The 22109-nt window shown below is 36.8% G+C and overlaps 1 long non-coding RNA gene across 2 annotated transcripts in view; it reads left to right on the top strand.

Moving 5' to 3' along the window:
• Positions 1–21853, top strand: part of LOC132366600 (uncharacterized) — a 237153-nt gene extending 215300 nt beyond the window's left edge. For both annotated transcript variants that reach the window (XR_009503475.1, XR_009503474.1), the window contains exon 3: positions 21769–21853. This is a non-coding gene — a long non-coding RNA (uncharacterized LOC132366600). The remainder of the gene's footprint in view (positions 1–21768) is intronic.
• The last annotated feature ends 256 nt before the right edge of the window (positions 21854–22109 follow it).

Genomic DNA, 22109 nt, shown 5'->3' on the forward strand with positions numbered 1-22109 from the left:
TCCAGGTGAATTCTGCTCCACACTGGGACTCATGCTGATGAACTCAGCAATCTCTAATGCTTGACTTCCAAGGTTGTTTTGAACATTGCCTGGCAATGATGACTCCTGAGAACAAAGAGTGTAGAAAAGCATGCATGGGGTGTTTTATGGGTAAGGCATGGAAGTGGGACACCATTAGAAAGAATGTAGCTACATACCACACTTCATTCCAAGGGAAGATGGGAAATCTAGTGCAGTTGGGCATTCATATATCCAGAAACTATGGGGAAAAAGTGGGGAATGGCTTTGGTGAATCATTAGCAGTCTCAGCTCCATTTGTTGTTCTCTCCTTCTTCATTCCTTGTGGTCCAGAGACATTGTTTTAGTTCCTTGATTGTTCTTTCCTTCCCTGAGGGTTTAGCATATGCAATTCTTTCTGCTTCATAAACCTTTCATCCTCTTCTTCACAAGCTGAAAAATATTCAGAATTAAGAGTACTTTATGTACCTGCAGAAAGTTGCTGTCTCCTTTGTAACACTAGGAGAACTTTAATAACTTGTTCAATGACTGTCTGCCATGATGGAGTGTAAGATTCAGGAGTAAAAGAACTCCCAGTCTTGTTCTCCACTGAATCTCCAGCATCTGGCGCATAGCAGTTGCTTGATAAGTGTTTCTTGAATGCATACATGGATGGATGAATAGATGGATGGATCAGTGCAAACATAGGTAAGTTTGGGGATAAATGGGAAATAAGCTAATACAACTCCAGTGCGACATCTTTGGTTTTTGCCTATGAATGACAACTGCAAAGGAAGCGTAGGTGGTTGCTGGAAGAAAAATTGAGAAGACTGGTAAAATTTTATGTTGTTACAAAGAAAAATGATGACGGAAGATTAATGAGTAAAACAAAAACTAGTTGGCCAATAATGTTGAGTATTTAATTGTGTTTGAAAATCACAGCTCTGTAGTGGTAACTAACCATTACGATTTTCTCCAGCATTGTATAGTTTCAGAGACAATGCATTTTAAAGACAATATGGTTAATAACGGCTACAATATATTGATTCAGGTATGAGCTTAGCACTTTATATGTAATGTTTTATGTAATATTTTCAACATTTTCCTTATTTTATAGATGAGAACACTGAAAATCAGGAAATTTAAGGCCTAAGCACATACAGTTATCAATTAGAGAAGGTTTGATTTGTACTCAAATCTATCAGTCCTCCAGGATAGAGATTTATGAAGCAGGCTGGCAGAGGTGTGACTGTCACAGGAAAGTAACAACAGTGCTGTGAGGATGTCCTTGAAGTGCTGGTTCCTAGGGTCAGTTTGAGTAAAGAAGGTATAAGTTCTCATGGATGCTTAGTGGGAAGAGATAGTGGTAGAGGTGTAAACATAGGTGTGCCAATTATATTTTCAAACTTCAGATCAGAAAATGAATTTGGGAAGATGACAAGGTCCAAAATATAGACCTTAGTAATGTTTTGTCAGAGCGGAATGGGAGTGAAGTTTGTTAGATGGTTGTTCATGTGGACATTGTCTTTCAGAATAATGACAGGAGTTGGTAGAATAAAAGACTATAATCAGGATACTAAAGGTGATAAAAGAAAGTGGAGGCTAGCTAATGGCTGGGATGAAAGTGAGAAGCACAGGGTATAGCTGAATTTTTAGGGGCTCAAATAAGGAGGGATTTTTGGATGAATATCAAATGTAATAAGAATGTAATTGCAGTGGGTAAACAGGAGAAAGATGAATGTATCGTCTCACTGTGAAATACAAGGAGAATTAACAGCTTCTGTGGAGGACCTTTATATCATTAGAGGAGAGCCAGGTTATAGTTAGGGCAAGAGGTGGAGGGAATTGTCAAGATGTTGTGTATTATAGAGGAGTTTCTTTAAAATAAGATGGGATTACATGTAGTTCCAGTAAAAAGAGGTGGAAGTAGAATCAGCAAGATAACGGTAGCTTTGGGAGGGAAAAGATATAGATTAGATGGAGGGGTTTGCAATGTGGATTATAGATCAAAGGCACTAGAAAGGCAAGGAATACAGAGGAAGTATTCCTCTGTATTGAAAGTAACATACTAGCCTCAGGGTTCCAGCTGCGGCTTTGATGGCAAGTTGTTTTGTTGCCACTGTAAATTCAGATCCAAGTATCCTGGGGGAGCTAAAGAACAAGAGGCGAATTGCAAAATAATATGAAGGGCTACTAGAATGACAAGAAACTAGGATAAAAATAGAGATTAACGTTTATCTAGGTTGAATACTTTTGAAAAGGGCGTGGCAATCTGAGGGAAAAATGAGAAAAATAACACAATTTTGGTAGCTCTTATTAAGTCCAATGTGCTTCTCATAATGTATCACCCGTTTTCTCCAGCTTTGAGGCATTAGCTAAAATTTTGAGAAAACAGGAAAAGTTCTATTTTCTTCAACTGCAAATTTGATTGTAAATTTCTTCCTCCTTATCTTCTAAATATACAAACATGCTTAATTTTCATTTAAGTGTAAATAACTCACAAAGGGAAAAATTGGAAAAGATAAAAGAGAGATTAGAAGACAAACTCACATTAAAACAAAACAAACTTGGAATTCCCTAGTGGCATGGTGGTTAAGAATCCTCCTGCCAATACAGAGGACACGCATTCCAGCCCTGGTCCGGGAAGATCCCACATGCCGCAGAGCAACTAAGCCCGTGCGCCGCAGCTACTGAGCCTGTACTCCAGAGCCCACGGGCTACAGCTACTGAAGCCCACATGCCTAGAGCCTGTGCTCCACAGCAAGAGAAGCCACTGCAATGAGAAGCCCGTGCACCTCAATGAAGAGTAGCCCCCGCTTGCCACAACTAGAGAAAGCCTGTGTGCAGCAACAAAGACTCAAAGCAGCCAAAAATAAATAAATAAATAATTAAATTTATTAAAAAAAAATAAATTTAAAACTTAGTCTGCTGCTCTGCTTGAATAAAATGTCACAGAACTGGATAAATGTCTAAGAATCAAGGATTAGGTTATATAATCTCTAAAAGGCATTCAAATATTATTTTAATTACCTTTAAATCCTTTTTATTTCACAAGGGTTGAGTTTCATAGAATTCTTCTACAAATCAGAGAGGTTAATGTACTCAGAGAAGCTAAAAAATCAAAATCTGGGTGTGATCACCCTAGGACACCATTTGGAGCAAGCTAATGGTCTGTTCTGCCCTAACTAAGAGTTTGTTTTGCAGGGAAACACATCACTAGGGTCAATTTCTAAAACAAATCTGATTTAAAACCTATTTGAGAGTTGATATTTCTTGAGAGCCCACTGTGTGTCAGGCTTTGGCCTGCCTGTAGGGAGACAGCAGCAGAATGAGACCATCAACAGCAACTGGCTGAGAGGAGCAAAACACTGATGGGGAAGAATGACACTAAGCAACTGTGTGGCTGACAGGGTCTTGGTGCTCCAGCCGAGTGTCAGGCCTGAGCCTCTGAGGTGGGAAAGCCAAGTTCAGGACATTGGATCACCTCCCAGCCCCATGTAATATCAATCAGCGAGAGCTCTCCCAGAGATCTCCATCTCAACGCTAAGACCCAGCTCCACACAACGACCAGCAAGCTCCAGTGCTGGACACCCCATGGCAAACAACTAGCAAGACAGGAACACAACACCACCCATTAGCAGAGAGGCTGCCTAAAATCATACTAAGTTCAAAAACACCCTAAAACACACCAGCGGATGCGGTCCTGCCCACCAGAAAGACAAGATCCAGCCTCATCCACCAGAACACAGGCACCAGTCCTGTCCACTAGGAAGTGTCTACACCCCACTGAACCAACCTTACCCACTGGGGGCAGACACCAAAAACAATGAGAACTACAAACCTGCAGCCTGTGAAAAGGAGACCCCAAACACAGCAAGTTAAGCAAAATGAGAAGACAGAGAAATATGCAGCAGACGAAGGAGCAAGGTAAAAACCCACCAGACCAAACAAATGAAGAGGAAATAGGCAGTCTACCTGAAAAAGAATTCAGAGTAATGATAGTAAAGATGATCCAGAATCTTGGAAATAGAATGGAGAAAATACAAGAAACGTTTAACAAGGACCTAGAAGAAATAAAGAGCAAAGAAACAGTGATGAACAACACAATAAATGAAATTAAAAATTCTCTAGAAGGAATCAATAGCAGAGTAACTGAGGCAGAACAGATAAGTGACCTGGAAGATAAAACAGTAGAAATAACTACTGTAGAACAGAATAAAGAAAAAAGAATGAAAAGAATTGAGGACCATCTCAGAGACCTCTGGGGCAACATTAAAGGCACCAAAATTCAAATTATAGGGGTCCCAGAAGAAGAAGAGAAAAAAAAGGGACTGAGAAAGTATTTGAAGAGATTATAGTTGAAAACTTCCCTAATATGGGAAAGGAAATAGTCAATCAAGTCCCAGAAGCGCACAGTCCCATACAGGATAAATCCAAGGAGAAACACGACAAGACACATATTAATCAAACTATCAAAAATTAAATACAAAGAAAAAATATTAAAAGCAGCAAGGTAAAAGCAGCAAATAACATACAAGGGAATCCCGATAAGGTTAGCAGCTAATCTTTCAGCAGAAACTCTGCAAGCCAGAAGGGAGTGGCAGGACATATTTAAAGTGATGAAAGGGAAAAACCTACAACCAAGATTACTCTACCCAGCAAGGATCTCATTCCTATTTGATGGAGAAATTAAAACCTTTACAGACAAGCAAAAGCTAAGAGATTTCACACCACCAAACCAGCTTTACAACAAATGCTAAAGGAACTTTTCTAGGCAGGAAACACTAGAGAAGGAAAAGACCTACAATAACAAACCCAAACAATTAAGAAAATGGTAATAGGAACATACATATCAATAATTACCTTAAATGTAAATGTATTAAATGGTTCAAAAAAGACATAGACTGGCTGAATGGATACAAAAACAAGACCCATATATATGCTGTCTACAAGAGACCCACTTCAGACCAAGGGACACATACAGACTGAAAGTGAGGGGATGGAAAAAGATATTCCATGCAAATGGAAATCAAAAGAAAGCTGGAGTAGCAATTCTCATATCAGACAAAATAGACTTTAAAATAAAGACTATTACAAGAGACAAAGAAGGACACTACATAGTGATCAAGGGATCAATCCAAGAAGAAGATATAACAATTGTAAATATTTATTCATCCAACATGGGAGCACCTCAATACATAAGGCAAATGCTAACAGCCATAAATGGGGAAATCGGCAATAACATAATAATAGTAGGGGACTTAACACCCCACTTTCACCATTGGAGAGATCATCCAAAATGAAAGTAAATAAGGAAACACAATCTTTAAATGATACATTAAATAAGATGGACTTAATTGATATTTATAGGACATTCCATCCAAAAACAACAGAATACACTTTCTCCTCAAGTGCTCATGGAACATTCTCGAGGATAGATCATATCTTGCGTCACAAATCAAGCCTCAGTAAATTTAAGAAAATTGAAATCATATCAAGTATCTTTTCCGACCACAATGCTATGAGACAAGATATCAATTACGGAAAAATCTGTAAAAAATACAAACACATGGAGGCTAAACAATACACTACTAAATAACCAAGAGATCACTGAAGAAATCAAGAGGAAATCAAAAAATCCCTAGAAACAAATGACAATGAAAAAACGGTGACCCAAAACCTATGGGATGCAGCAAAAGCAGTTCTAAGAGGGAAGTTTATAGCAATACAATCCTACCTCAAGAAACAAGAAACATCTCAAATGAACAACCTAACCTCACACCTAAAGCAATTAGAGAAAGAAGAACAAAAAAACCCCAAAGCTAGCAGAAGGAAAGAAATCATAAAGATCAGATCAGGAATAAATGAAAAAGAAATGAAGGAAACGATAGCAAAGATCGATAAAACTAAACGCTGGTTCTTTGAGAAGATAAACAAAATTGATAAACCATTAGCCAGACTCATCAAGAAAAAGAGGAGGAGGACTCAAATCAATAGAATTAGAAATGAAAAAGGGGAAGTAACAACTGACGCTGCAGAAATAAAAGCATCCTAAGAGACTACTACAAGCAACTATATGCCAATAAAATGGACAACCTGGAAGAAGTGGACAAATTCTTAGAAAAGCACAACCTTCCAAGACTGAACCAGGAAGAAATAGAAAATATGAACAGACCAATCACAAGCACTGAAATTGAAACTGTAATTAAAAATCTTCCAACAAACAAAAGCCCAGGACCAGATGGCTTCACAGGTGAATTCTATCAAACATTTACAGAACAGCTAACACCCATCCTTCTCAAACTCTTCCAAAATATAGCAGAGGGCGGAATACTCCCAAACTCATTCTACAAGGCCACCATCACCCTGATACCAAAACCAGACAAAGATGTCACAGAGAAAGAAAAATACAGGCTAATATCACTGATGAACATAGATGCAAAAATCCTCAACAAAGTACCAGCAAACAGAATCCAACAGCACATTAAAAGGATCATACACCATGATCAAGTGGGGTTTATCCCAGTAATGCAAGGATTCTTCAATATACACAAATCAATCAATGTGATACACTATATTAACAAATTGAAGGAGAAAAACCATATGATCATCTCAATAGATGCAGGGAAAGCTTTCGACAAAATTCAACATCCATTTATGGTGAAAACCCTCCAGAAAGTATGCATAGAGGGAACTTTCCTCAAAATACTAAAGGCCATATATGACAAACCCACAGCCAACATCGTCATCAATGGTGAAAACCTGAAACCATTTCCACTAAGATCAGGAACAAGACAAGGTTGCCCACTCTCACCACTATTATTCAACATAGTTTTGGAAGTTTTAGCCACAGCAATCAGAGAAGAAAAAGAAATAAAAGGAATCCAAATCAGAAAAGAAGAAGTAAAGCTATCACTGTTTGCAGATGACATGATACTATAAATAGAGAATCCTAAAGATGCTACCAGAAAACTACTAGAGCTAATCAATGAATTTGGTAAAGTAACAGGATACAAAATTAATGCACAGAAATCTCTTGCATTCCTATACACTAATGATGAAAAATCTGAAAGTGAAATTAAGAAAACACTCCCATTTACCATAGCAACAAAAAAAATAAAATACCTAGGAATAGACCTACCTACGGAGACTAAAGACCTGTATGCAGAAAACTCTAAGACACTGATGAATGAAATTAAAGATGATACAAATAGTTGGAGAGATATACCATGTTCTTGGATTGGAAGAATCAACATTGTGAAAATGACTATACTACCCAAAGCAATCTACAGATTCATTGCAATCCCTCTCAAACTACCACTGACATTGTTCACAGAACTAGAGCAAAAAATTTCACAATTTGTATGGAAACACAAAAGACCCTGAAACACAAAATACTAGCCAAGCAATCCTGAGAAAGAAAAACGGAGCTGGAGGAGTCAGGCTCCTGGACTTCAGACTATACTACAAAGTTACAGTAATCAAGACAGTATGGTACTGGCACAAAAACAGAAATATAGATCAATGGAACAGGATAGAAAGCCCAGAGATAAACCCACGCACATATGGTCACCTTATCTTTGATAAAGGAGGCAAGAATATACAGTGGAGAAAGACAGCCTCTTCAATAAGTGGTGCTGGGAAAACTGGACCGCTACATGTAAAAGAATGAAATTAGAACACTCCCTAACACCATACACAAAAATAAACTCAAAGTGGATTAAAGACCTAAATGTAAGGCCAGATGCTATCAAACTCTTAGAGGAAAACATAGGCAGAACACTCTATGACATAAATCACAGCAAGATCCTTTTTGACCCACCTCCTAGAGGAATAGAAATAAAAACAAAAATAAACAAATGGGACCTAATGAAACTTAAAAGCTTTTGCACAGCAAAGGAAACCATAAAAAATACGAAAAGACAACCCTCAGAATGGGAGAAAATATTTGCAAGTGAAGCAACTGACAAAGGATTAATCTCCAAAATTTACAAGCAGCTCATGCAGCTCAATATCAAAAAAATAAACAACCCAATGCAAAAATGGGCAGAAGACCTAAATAGACATTTCTCCAAAGAAGATATACAGACTGCCAAAAAACACATGAAAGAATGCTCAACATCATTAATCATTAGAGAAATGCAAATCAAAACTACAGTGCGATATCATCTCACACCAGTCAGAATGGCCATCATCAAAAAAATCTACAAACAACAAATGCTGGAGAGGGTGTGGAGAAAAGGGAACCCTCATACACTGTTGGTGAGAATGTAAATTTTTACAGCCACTATGGAGAAGAGTATGGAGGTTCCTTAAAAAACTAAAAATAGAACTACCATACGACCCAGCAATCCCACTACTGGGCATATACCCTGAGAAAACCATAATTCAAAAAGAGTCATGTACCACAATGTTCATTGTACCACATATATATAATGGAACTAAGAGTCTTAAGACTAAGAGTCTGTCATACAGAGTGAAGTAAGTCAGAAAGAGAAAAACAAATACCGTATGCTAACTCATATATATGGAATCTAAAAAAAAAAAATAATAGTTCTGAAGAACCTAGGGGCATGGCAGGAGTAAAGACGCAGATGTAGAGAATGGACTTGAGGACATGGGAAGGAGGAAGGGTAAGCTGGGACGAAGTAAGAGAGTGGCATTTACATATATACACTACCAAATGTAAAATAGATAGCTAGTGGGAAGCAACTGCATAGCACAGGGAGTCGGGCTAGGTGCTTTGTGACCACCTATTGGGGTGGGATAGGGAGGGTGGGAGGAAGATGCAAGAGGGAGGGGATATCAGGATATATGTATATGGATAGCTGATTCACTTTGTTATACATAAGAAACTAACACAACAATGTAAAGCAATTATACTCCAATAAAGATGTTAAAAAAAAAAAAGAAAGAAAAACCTCTTTGAGAACATTAGCTGCTTTCTGAGTCTCTTAAGACTCAAACAAACTAGAAGCCACATTTATTTTCTCTTTAACTGCCAATAAGCTTATGATATTTCTATTCTGGTCTTTCCAGTGTCCTGTGAGCTTGACAACTCTGGGCAATGGACCCCAATTAGGACTTCATGAAACTGATTTCTGCATCCATTTGGGATGAGATTTTGACCTGTGTGGGTGTGTGTGTGAACATAAGTTTATTTCTCTTGCATAAAGAGCCAGGAGAGGGATTTTTGAGTCATACAGTGTGTTTTAACTTTATAAGAAACTCCCAACTGTTTTCCAGAGTGACTATGCCTCATGCATATTCTCCTTTACTTGGATTTTTTTCTCTATACCAATCATATGCTGATAACGAGGACCTCACAAGAATAAGAGAATTATGATAATGAGGACAATGCTGTCTGCAGGATAGGATTAGAAGGGAAAGCAGCCTTCCAGATGTGGGTTCCTGGAGCTGCAAGCAGTATAGCAGTGGAAAATACATGCCCCTCATTTCCAGGTTAGTTCAGACTTCAAGCACGGACATAGCCACTGGTTTTTGGCATCCAAAAGAACTCTGCTAAATTTTCTTTTATAATAATAAGTAGCACAAGAATTATTATCAAGTTATGTGTTAGATTTTTTGTGGTGGAAGACTATATTATTTTTTAACTTAACATCTTGAGGCCTGGTTGAAGATCCTGCAATACGCATTTAGCCATAATGAGGGTTTATCTTGGGACTTATTAACTCGAAGTACTCAAAATTTGTAATTATATAAGTATGCTTCATCTATACTAGAGTTCCATTGCATGGAGCTCCTTTAACTCGAATTAATGAACATTTACATAATGCTTAACAGTTTCACCCTTCAAAATAGTCATTTTTGTTATTATCTCTTCTTGTAGGAAAAGTAAAATTTTGGCTCAAGGTAACTTCTCCTTGGAAGTCTAGCTGCAGGGGTCTAAGGAGGGCTAAAAGAAGGCCCTGATAAATGAGAGCTAAAGTGTCAGTTGTTCACCTTGGGCTCTCATTTATTTGATCTTTAGGGGGAAAAGGATGATAATGATCTCTGCTAGATCCAACAAAGGTCATCCATGTAAGACATCAGATTAGGGTCTAAGGCACAAAATCAAGTCCATTCCCATGCTTAAACCCTTTACTCAAAGAAAGCAAGCTTTTACTGCAATTTTCTTAAAATTCTCCATGTTCATTTGGGGGTTCAAATCACCTTGTTCTTGCTGTGGTGCTGCCTTCCCCTCTTCTCTCTGGCTAATTCCTTACCATGTTTCAGGGCAGAGCCCAAGTTAAGCTTCACGATGAAGCCTTAGCTCCTCTGCAACCTGACCATGTGCTGATTCATACTGTAATCTAACTTTGATTTCTACTTGGTGAGATTAAGATTCTATGTAGTATTGAGCACAAAATAGCTAGTCATTACATGTACGTTGAGTTCAAGAAAAAAATACCACTTCCAAGACAGTCTTCAGCCCTTCCTCCTTTGCTGAATATCATCAACTTCAAGTTGCAAGAAAACAAACAACAACAACAAAAGAAAAGTTTGGGGATAGAGTCTATGTCATTTCTACTTTCAAGCTTTGGTGAATGATAAGGGTATTTAAGTTTAACAGCTTTCTATAATTTGACTCATTATACTTCATAAATATCCCTATTGTATCTTTGAATATCTATGATTAATCTAGAAAAGGTACTGACTAGAAATGAGATAGTATTTGAATCTTTATGCCAACTTCAGGTTTACCATGGCCCCCTTGGCTGCCTAGTTTTTCTCTCTGCCAAAGACTGCTGGTAAACTATTGAATACAGCTTTCCCTCAATCTCTTTAGATTTACACTAAGTTAAAAAATGACAAAAACTTATTTTCCTTAGCAATTATCTTCTCATCTTAAAATTACAACTTTTGCAGAATGAAGTTATCCAGGCAAGCACAAGGTAATACGTATCAGCTCATCAATATGTAAGCTTATTAGTAACTTTACTAAAAGTTTTAATTTCCTAAATTAGAGTAATAACTTTTAGCTTTCTGTGAAGGAAATAATTATTGAATTAAATTCATTAAATACAAAGAAATAATTGTGTCTGCAGTTACTAAAATTTTAATTTTAAAATGTTAATCTCCATGTAGTAAAACTATAATCAACCAAATCTGCTTAAGAGGCTGTCATATAATTCTTTCTCTTTTAGTAGAAATTGCTTTAGTATATATTTAGTATAATACTGATCCTAGTGAAATGCAATAAATTAATCTGCAAAGATCATAAAGTCTTAATTCAGTTTGGAGGCATCCTCAGTTACATGACTTTGATTAATTAGTATCAGCTCATTGGAGTGAGGAGCTCTGGAATTTAATGCTCTGAATTTTACATGCCTATAATTTTGTGAATTTTGAAACACCCATTTTCTCTGAAACTACTTACTCTAACTTTTATTTCAGATGTTTTTCTGGAGGATAAATTAATTGATATGTTGATAATCTTTGAGTATTATTTTCTCCAATAAAACCATTCCCCTGCACTGAAATGTGAGATTGATATTATCATTTTTCCTATTTTAGACATAGATTTCTATCAGAGTTTTCAAAATTTAATGCCCAGATCTCTCAGGAAAGAAAAACAGGAATGGTTGTGTATCAGTTATGATACATTTGGCTTCAAATAACAGAGAACCTGATTAGTAGTGTCTTAAAACATAAGGATCATTTTAAGTCTCTTTAATCAGAAGCTCATACATAGATGGTCCTAAGGTTGGTTCAAAGGTGTATTTGTCTTTCTCTGTGTGACTTATTTTCACTAAGCATAATACCCTCTAGGTCCATCCACGTTGTTAGTGGCAGAATTTCATTCTTTTTTAAAGACTGAGCAATATTTCATTGTATACATATATACCACATCTTCTTTATCCAGCAGTGCTCAACCTGCTGATGAGCACTCAGGTTGCTTCAATGTCTTGGCTATTGTAAATAATGCTACTGTGAACATTGGGGTTCATGTATCTTTTTGAATTAGTGTCTTTGTTTTCTTTGGATATATTCCCAGGAATAGAATTACTGGATCATATGGTAGCTATATTTTTAGTTTTTGAGGAGCCTCCATACTGTTTTCCATTGCAGCTGCACCAATTTACATCCCCACCAAGGGTTCCCTTTTCTCTACATCCTCACCAGCATTTGTTATTTGTGCTCTTTTTGATGATAGCCATTCTGACAGGTGGGAGGTGATATCTCACTGCGGTTTTGATTTGCATTTCTCTGATGATTAGTGATGTTGAGCATCTTTTCTTATGCCTGTTGGCCATCTGTATGTCTTCTTCGAAAAAATGTCTATTCAGGTCTTCTGACCACTTTTTAATGATTTGTTTTTGATATTGAGATGTATGAGCTGTTCACATATTAACCCCTTATCAGTCATATCATTTGCAAAGATTTTCTCCCTTTCCCTACGTTGTCTTTTCATTTTGTCGACAGTTTCCTTTGTGGTGAAAGAGCTTTTAAGTTTAATTAGGTTTCACTTGTTTATTTTTGCTTTTGTTTCCCTTTGTCTTAGGAGAGAGATCCAAAAGAATATTGCCGTGATTTATGTCAGAGTGTTCTGCCTATGTTTTCCTTTAGGGGTTTTGAACAAAAGACTCAAGCCAGCATTTCATAAAAGAACAGACCTGTATGACCAATACATTTTTTAAAAGGTACTCAACTTCATTGGTCATTACTAAAATACAAATTAAAACAATAAAGGACAGTTAATGTGAAAAACAGACAATCCCAAAGTGGTTAAGGATGTGGAGCAAATGGGACTTTTGTAGACTGCCAGTGAGGATATAAATTACTGCCACCACTTTTGAAAACTGTTTGGCAGTACCTACTAAAGCTGAACTTACATATGTCCTACAACTTTATGATCAAGGCACCTAGAGACAAATATAAGAATATTTCTTACATTCTTACTCTTTGTAATTACTCTTTGTAATGTCTCAACACTGGAAATACCCCAATGTTCAACCACAGAACAATGGAGTACTACGTATACAGCATTAACCAATTTCAAATCTCATGCAGCAAAAGAAGGTCAGTGGTTTCTTTCAAATGTTACTTAAAGTCTTGAATCCACTATTGGGTTTTATTTTTGGTGGTGAGCTATTGGACTTGACATAGTCTTATAACCTAAAATAGAACACCTTCTATCATCATATAGTACATCATATGTTATATGTTGGAGATGGTGTGAAGGAGAATAATTTGGGGGAAAATGCTCAACATCTGACACATGTTCGGTTTAAGTGTTATATATAAATGCATAGAGACAATCATGTTTCATGATAAAATTAATTTCCTTATTAACAAATGTTGTCAAATACATATTATGATCATTTCTCAAGAATGTGAAATACATAGCATTTGCAGCTCAAAAGAGTGAGGCAAGTTAAATTGTCTTTCAGCTTTTTAAAACTGTGTTAATTTGCTTGACTCTTGTGATCCCAAGCATCTATATAAATTTTCGATGTGGCACTATAGCACTATGACTTTTGTATATTTCTACAGAATTGTACTGAGGCTTAAACATAGTTTGAGAGACACGATTTAAAATAAACAAGATTACAGTTCAGTCAAATAAAGTGTAAAGGGAGCACTGCCTCTCTTACATGCTTCTTATTTACACCTTACTTATTTTGCTATAATTTGAAGAATAGATTTTAACTAGAAGCTAAGGAAGTTATACAATTTCTATTCAATCCTCTTTAAAAAACTGTCTAGTAATTGAGTAATCTGAGTGAATTAGAATTTTGTAATTCTGATTTTACTTCCTTCTTCTGTGTGTTGTCTCAAGATTTGTTAGAAGCTGACTGAAGCTGACCATGTCTGTTTCATAACGGTTTTTATTATTATGTAGGTCCTACATTATAGGAATTGTTTAGAAACATAAAACTCCTGATATCTAATTTAATTCCCAGGAAACCCCTGTGAAACAGTTATTATTCACATTCTACAGAAGAAAACTAAGATTCAGAAGGATCACACAGCTAGTGGGATTGGAACAATGGCCTGTATTAAGCCAAACTTTATGCCTTAACAACTGTTTTCCTTTGCTTCATTCATTTGTTCTTTTTTTTTTATTAATTAATTAATTAATTAATTTATGGCTGTGTTGGGTCTTCGTTTCTGTGCGAGGGCTTTCTCTAGTTGTGGCAAGTGGGGGGCCACTCTTCATCGCGGTGCGCGGGCCTCTCACTGTCGCGGCCTCTCCTATTGTGGAGCACAGGCTCCAGACGCGCAGGCTCAGTAGTTGTGGCTCATGGGCCTAATCGCTCCGCGGCATGTGGGATCTTCCCAGACCAGGGCTCAAACCCGTGTCCCCTGCATTGGCAGGCAGACTCTCAACCACTGCGCCACCAGGGAAGCCCCCGTTCATTTGTTCTTTTAACCATTATCTATTAATTTCCCATTATGTATCAGGCAAGGCCCTGGATACTGAGATTATGCTGGTAAATAAGCCAGTCAAGGTACTTGCTCTCATCAGCTTCCAATCTGGTACAGGAGACAGATATCAAGTAAATGAGGAAATAAATAAACAAGAAAGATATCAGATAGTAGATGTATGAAGAAAATTAAAATAAGGTGATATGGTGGAGACTGAGAGATCAGGGAATATATCTAAGAAGAAATGTTTTAACTGAGATCTGATTGACAATAACTAGCCAGCCATGACAAGATCAGAAGGAAACTCTTTCCAGGCAGAAAGAACAACTAATTTTATTTATTTATTTATTTATTTAGGCTGCGTTGGGTCTTCGTTGCTGCACGCAGGCTTTCTCTAGTTGTGGCGAGTGGGGGCTACTCTTCGTTGCGGTGTGCAGGCTTCTCACTGTGGTGACTTCTATTGTTGTGAAGCACGGGCTCTAGGCGCACTGGCTTCAGTAGTTGCGGCACATGGCCTCAGTAGTTGTGGCTCACGGGCTCTAGGGCACAGGCTCAATAGTTGTGGCACACGGGCTTAGTTGCTCCACGACATGTGAGATCTTCCCGGACCAGGGCTGGAACCCAGGTCCCCTGCATTGGCAGGCGGATTCTTAACCACTGCGCCACCAGGGGAGCCCAGAACAATAATTTAAAAGCCCAAAAGCAAGAATTCTAGGGAGAGATGAAGAATTTAGTTCTGTGGTTGAAAGAGAGTGGGTGATGCATAGCATAAGACAAGATAAATCAAGGAGGCGAGTAGAATCAAATAATTTAAGACTTTGTAAGCCAGGAAAAGAATTTATATTTTGTTTTAAGTGTGAGGAAAAACTACTAGAATTTTTTTAAACTGGCTATTGTGTGAATAATGAATTTTTCATAGTAAGAGTAAAGGCTAAGAGTCCAGATAGGGGGTCACTGTGGTGATATAGGTGAGAGATAATATTAGCTAAATATGGGAGGTAATGCAGATGGAAAGAAACAGACAGTTTTGGGTTACATTTTTGAGGCAGAGTTGACAGGACTTTCAAACTGATTAAATGTGGGTAAGAGGGAAAGAAAAGAGTAAAAGATAGCTTATTGACTTAAGCAACTTGTTGGATGGTAGCACTATATTTTGAAATGTAGATCAGAAGGAGTTAGTTTCGGGGGTATTATGATGACTGCCTATTCATCCCATGGCTGAAGGAGAGATCCTATGCCCTAAATCATAGAAGGTGGTCAAATATACAACAGTGACACTAGACAGATGAGATCGACAATTTATTAGTCATGTATTCTCACAGCCCAGGCAAGAGGATAGCACATGCCATGCCAGGCCTAACAGGTGTTTCAGTCAGGGGCACAGTGAACCAGAAGGGGCTGTGGAAGGCAGGTCTTGTAGTAACAGGAGGGTCAGTTGCCCCCTGGTTCCTGCAGGAGGATATGATTGCTTGCTTGAATAATTTCATGGGTTGGCAGCCAGGTGAATTTGTTAGCTTGAGGACCAGGTTGTGGCAGCTAGTTCAGCTGATAGGGAACTAGTCAGGTGGGAAACATTTTCCACTGGGTAGGAGCATTTCTGGCAAGAGCAGGGAACTCACAGCTAGACCTTTGGGCCCTGTGAAACTCAAAGATGTCAAGGCAGCACTTGAAATGTTAGATCTTATAATACAGCAGGAAAGTCAAGTTCCCTTTGGTCATATTATTTTTAAGATGCTTATGTGAAGATTCCATCAAAGTGTAGATGTCAAATTGTATATACACATCTAGAACTATGAGAGGTCAAAGTTGGAAGTAATGATTTAGGAGATACGGGTATTTAAAGTGATGGGTCTGGATGGGAGAGTATATTGATGGAGAAGAGAAGGGGGCCCAGGACTTAGCTTTGGATACATTTCCACACTGAGAGAAGGAGCGTCAAGTAGACTAGGAAGAGTAGCTGATGAGATAGGAAGAAAACCAGGAGGCTGAAGTTTCTTGATCCAAGAGAAGCATTCCAAGAAGGAAGGGATCTCTGTGACAAACGCTCCTGAGCTGTCTTGTTTGTAGTGAGGTTATCATGTTTTAAATCCAATGATTACTTATCGTACAAGACAACTCAGGAGCGTTTGTCACAGAGATCCGTTCCTTCTTGGAATATGACGAAAGTCTCTGTGGAGTTGTGGGAAATGGAGATGACACTGGATATTCTTTGTTGGTCCTCATTTAGAGTTTAGTGAAACTGGTAGTGTCTACTGTTCTCTAGCCTCTAGTTATTGTTTAATGTTGACAACAACAGCAAATTCCCTGTGGAATCTAAGGCACACAGATACAGTAAATAAGCATGGAGTTTCCTTCCATAGGAAGTTAGTCTCATCTCTCTTTCAGAGACGGATGTAAGAATTTGTGGGTTGGGTCTTATCTTATAAGGTAAGTACTTATCACCTGAGAAGTCACAACAGGCAGAGGTATACCAGCCAGCACATGGTCTTGCTTTCCTTTCATGTCATACTCCCTCAATGTTTACTCTGGAGCCAAGATAACCTTCTTTTAGTTTCACAAGCAAGACGAGTTCCTGCTTCAGAGTGTTTGTATACACTTTTTTCTCTGCTTGAAAAAAGAATCTCTCATTTTCTTCTGGATAATCTCAACAGGATCACCTTAGGTTTCTATTTAAATGCCTCCTTTTCGAGACTCCTCCTGCCCCTCTCAAATGAGGTTTCTGTGCTATGCATTCTCACTGTGAATTTTTCCTTCACTACTCTTCCATGGTAATAATTAAATGCATATCCATGTAATTATTTGAGTACTATCTCCTCTACTTGACTCTAAGTTCTATGATGTCCTAGTCTCTGTTTTGTTCTTAATGATATTTCAAGTGCTTGGCACAAGTGCTGGTATAATGTGAATGAAAAATAAGTATTTTGATTATGGTCTTCTCAGTCTTAAGTGGAAATGGAAGCGATTCATTCAACAGTAAGGATAAGAACAAAACCCATTCTAAATATTTTTTTCATTTCACCTTATGCCTAGGATAGCTTTTTAAAAAATTGAAGTTTAATTTACAACGTTGTGTTAGTTTCAAGTATACAGCAAAGTGATTCAGTTGTATGTATATAACTATTCTTTTTCAGATTCTATTCCATTATATGTTATTACAAGACATTGAGTATAGTTCCCTGTGCTACACAGTAGGTCCTTGTTGTTTATCTACTTTATATATAGTAGTGCATATATGTTAATCCCAAACTCCTAATTTTAGGATACCTTACTGGAATAATTTTATTGAAAATATTAATATGTACTGCTGAACTTCTGTGTTGAACTTCACTTTTAAAAAAATCTATTTAAAGTTTAAAGAATTGTAATATTGAATTTTTAAAGAACTGTAAAATTTAAAGAATTTTTAAAAATCTTTAAATCTTTAAAATTCTTTAAAATTCTTTAAAGAATTTTTTAAAATCTATTTCAAGTTTAAAGAACTGTAATATTGAATTCAACTGTAATATTGAATATTTAAAGAACTGTAATATTGAATTAAAAAATAGTAATTCCAAGGAAGACTACCCTAGTTAATATAGTTCTTTATCAAAGTTATTTTATCTATCTATCTATCTATCTATCATCTCCCATCTATCTTTGTAGCTATTTTTATATTGCATCTATCTGCTAAATATTAATAAATGACAAATATAGGGAAATTTTATTGGTGTTGGAATAGTGCCTCAGAATTATTTCTTTTGTTATTCCATGGACATAAGTATTAGTAATCTACTCTTGAGCAGTAGAAAAGGTTCTGAGGAAGGACACTTTGACCCTGGGTCCATTACCTTTACTCCATACATGGTCCTCACTCCAAATTTAACTCATTCTGAACTTGATGTCATTCCATTCTTGATCTCTGTACCTTTATTGCCTCCACCTTAAGCCCTTTATCTCTTTATTCATACCTGACTCTCATCTTTTCCTTCATTTCATCCCTGAGCTTAAGTAGTTAGTCTTAGACATGGTGTAAGCACATCTGTTTTAGATATTAAATGGCAATAAAAGAAAGCTGAATATTTTATATTAAAGTCTTCCTGAAACAAAAATGATCGTGTTAATGTTGTTGGGTTAAAATAAAATGCTATGTATCCAGTAGCTCCAACAGCTTGTACAAATAGTGTAAAATAATTAAAACTTTTTTTCATTACTTGTATTGATTTAGGGAATACACTGCACACTGAGTTTGATCTGAAATGTTACAGACAGGAAATGCCTTGATCATTTGTAATCAGATTAGTGTCCATTGTTATGACTTTGATGCATGGTTGGAAGAACCTAAAGAGGATGTGAGGAGGGTGATTTGTGTGAATCTAAATTGATGTTATAAAAGGTAACTGGCTCTGCCTGGCAGAAGTAATTTATTATTTGACATTGTCAAGCCTCAAGATAATTTTAGTGTTGCCTAATGATGTACCATTAGCTTTTTTTACTTTTAACTTTGAAAATAATTTAGCAGTTAGTGGGGGAAAATGTGGATTTTTTTAGGTCTCCTTGGCCCTTACACTCTGTTCTCTATGCATGACTTTTTCTTCTCTTTGGAAAAGAGATTTATCCTTCGGGATTCAGTTCAAGCCTCACTTCTCCCGTGAAAGTTATTCTCTATACATCTCTTTTTTCCTCCCAATTTTCCCTGGCAGACAGAGGTGCGCTCCCCAATCTGTTCCCAAGGCACCTTATACTTACATTCTTTAATCATTTGCTATATTGTAGTGAAATTATTTGTTCACAAATGTAACTGGGGCTCAGCATTTTGAGGATTCAACAAGATAGATTCAAAAGAATAGATGCTATATTCATCAACAGTGTCTTAGTCATAGATAAGAATTGTCCAAGGAAAAACATATAGAGAAAACTAATAAAAGAAAATGACTATATTATAACCCTTGTCCAGATTCCATGCTCAATCAATTTCCTGAATAATTGTTTTTCCATGTAGGAAGCTAATATGCTAGTTAGCCAATATTATGATATCTTCTCCAGTTGCCTGTGAGATTTACTAATATTACTTAACTAATCTGATTTAGAGTCAACTCTGGGACACCACAGGCTTAGGATAAGAACCAGGACTGACATTTATTCCTTGGAATAACTAGACCTCAGAAGATGTCTCTCCATCTAACTGGTCAGGATCTTCTCTGAAAATATTACATGTTTTGATGTTTGGTGGTAGAAGTTCATCTACTTCGAAACCACCAAATGCAATGTATAGTATCCACACTTTAAAGATTACAATATCAGAATGTGTCAGGATTTTTTGTTTCCTAAGATTGTATCAGCATCAGAGACAGACATACATAGCCTTTACTGTACCAGGTTTATGTGGCTGGATCTCACAAACTACTAGTCAAAGGTGTAGGTAGCTTCTGGAGTCAAATGCCCTGGGCTCAAAGCTTACTTTCACCAACAGCAAGCTGTGTAATTTGGGGAAGATTGCTTAAATATCTGTGTTTTAATTTCTTTACTAAATTAATAAATAAATATGAGGATAATATTCTACTTCATAAGGCTGTATAAAAAATTAATAAGCTATGCATGATTTAAGAATACAGTCTAAGTGCTTAAATTGGTAATAGAGGGTGAAGCTGATTGAAGATGATGATGAATATTATTTGCTGAAATAAATGTGTTAACTTTAAAACATTTTTTACTAAATTGAACACGGTTTTCTCTTGCCTTCACACAAATGTTTTCTGTTGAAAACAGACAAAATAAACAGTAATTTCTAAGTCTACATGGCAAGGAAATCCTTATGTCCTTGGTATAGTATTATGGGCTATTGTGAATGTTCTATGCCCTAATAGTCTGTATACACTCACATTTTCTGAGGATGATCAAAATGATCAAATGAAAGATTACGGTTGTCTCAACTCTACTCTGAACAATGAAATTTCATATGATCACTGAGGGGTATTAGCAAAGCAATTATATAATGTTTAGATAATTTTTAGCTGCTTTCACCTCTATCCATACAGGGCTATCCTTAATAGTCTGCTCTTCTGTTATCATATGAGGTAGGTGGACTACATTTTATACTTGACCATGATCTTCATGGACTTTGACAGGCATAAAAGTGAAATGGTTGATTCATGTTTGCTGGAGTTCCTTTGATTCCTGAGAGAAATCACGAGGTAAAATCTAAGAGAAGTTAAGCCATAGAGAGGAAGCAGCTATCTCTTTGAACTTGAGATGGGGTGATAGGTTTTTCAGCCTGAAGAGAACAGCTAGCATGTGTACTTTAGTTGTCATACTCAGGGTCAAAAGAACTTTCAAAGCTGTTGCTTGATTTTGGCTCACTATGAATCTGGAGCTCCAACTCTGAAAGAAGGTTTCCCATAATCCAAGGACAAAGAAGGATACTTCCTATAAAATCTTTCGTGTATTCATACTTACAAAACCTAAAAACAAAACTTTCTGAAATATTTAAATCTTCTGTATTAAAAGTTTTATTCTTCAACATTTAAACAAGATGTTAAAATATTTGTTCATAACCTAAGAAAGTACAGTACCTTTCAGTATGTAAGCATAAGTGATCGAATTGCAGAACAGAATATTAAAGGAAAACTTCTGCATAGTTGGTGAAAAATAAGTGTAATTATTAATTATTTTGTACGTTTATACTTTTAAGGAGTATTTTTACTTATTTTGTGTTTTAACATCCATAGTCAATAGTAAAGGAAGCTAACAATATCTCATTTTTCCATTTGATTCTATACATATATTTGTGATGCATGTGTTTTCAGATGACAGCCATTAAAATCAGATACTGAAATACTCCACTGCCAGGAACACACAGTACTTTTCCTCTAGAAATTCATCATTGCAAGAACCAGTGCCTGCTGTGTGCTTCCATTCTTCCCTTTTTTGAATTTAAGTTTGTAGTTATATTTATTCTGTCCCTTCTCCACCACTGTGTGTTGGATGTGGGGTGGGACAAATGGCTTGTCATTTTAGATTGTAGATCACAGTACCAGGAATAACCCCATGCAGGTCAGATGAAGAGGGCTACACACCACCTGGATATCCTGATCTTTAAGCTGGATGCAGTAACTGGGTGCCATTTCATGATGTCTGCAATGGGGTGTGTGGGGAGTACATTCTGTGTTGAGCACAAACAGTGCTCATAGACATTTAGTGGTCAGATGGGTCATCTGTGTCAGAGGCTAGATTTCCATCAAAGAGTTATGCTGTCCTCCCATAGTGCAAAGCTGTTGCTGAGTAGGAGTAGCTGCCTAGCCAAGGTCAATATTTCTCTAGCTCCCTTGCATTTAGGTGGTACCATGTATCTAGCTCTTGTCTGTGGACTATAATTTGGAATCAGACATACCCAAACTTGTTCCCCTCATTCTTTGATTCAAGATAACACACTCACTTTGGAAGCTGAGTTTTGAAGATACCAGTGCCACAGAGGGAAAAAGCTCAGTTCATTGACTCAGCCTGGAGAAGAACCACATCTTCTAAAGTAGGAATTCTATCTTTAAACTTCGTGTGAAAAATAAACTATTTAAAAATATTATACATTTTTCGTATCATACATTTAATTGATCATTACTTAAACTAATGCAAATATATGTTTGATATTTAGAAGTCAAGTTCTTCAAATAAATACATTATTTAACTTTTATTTTTTAGTGACTTTGAATTGACTATGTTTGTGAGGACTATTTTCAATTTTTGTCATTAAATGTATAGCACATCTG

This window comes from Balaenoptera ricei, chromosome 5, assembly GCF_028023285.1.
Source record: "Balaenoptera ricei isolate mBalRic1 chromosome 5, mBalRic1.hap2, whole genome shotgun sequence".
Classification (NCBI taxonomy): Eukaryota; Metazoa; Chordata; class Mammalia; order Artiodactyla; family Balaenopteridae; genus Balaenoptera; species Balaenoptera ricei.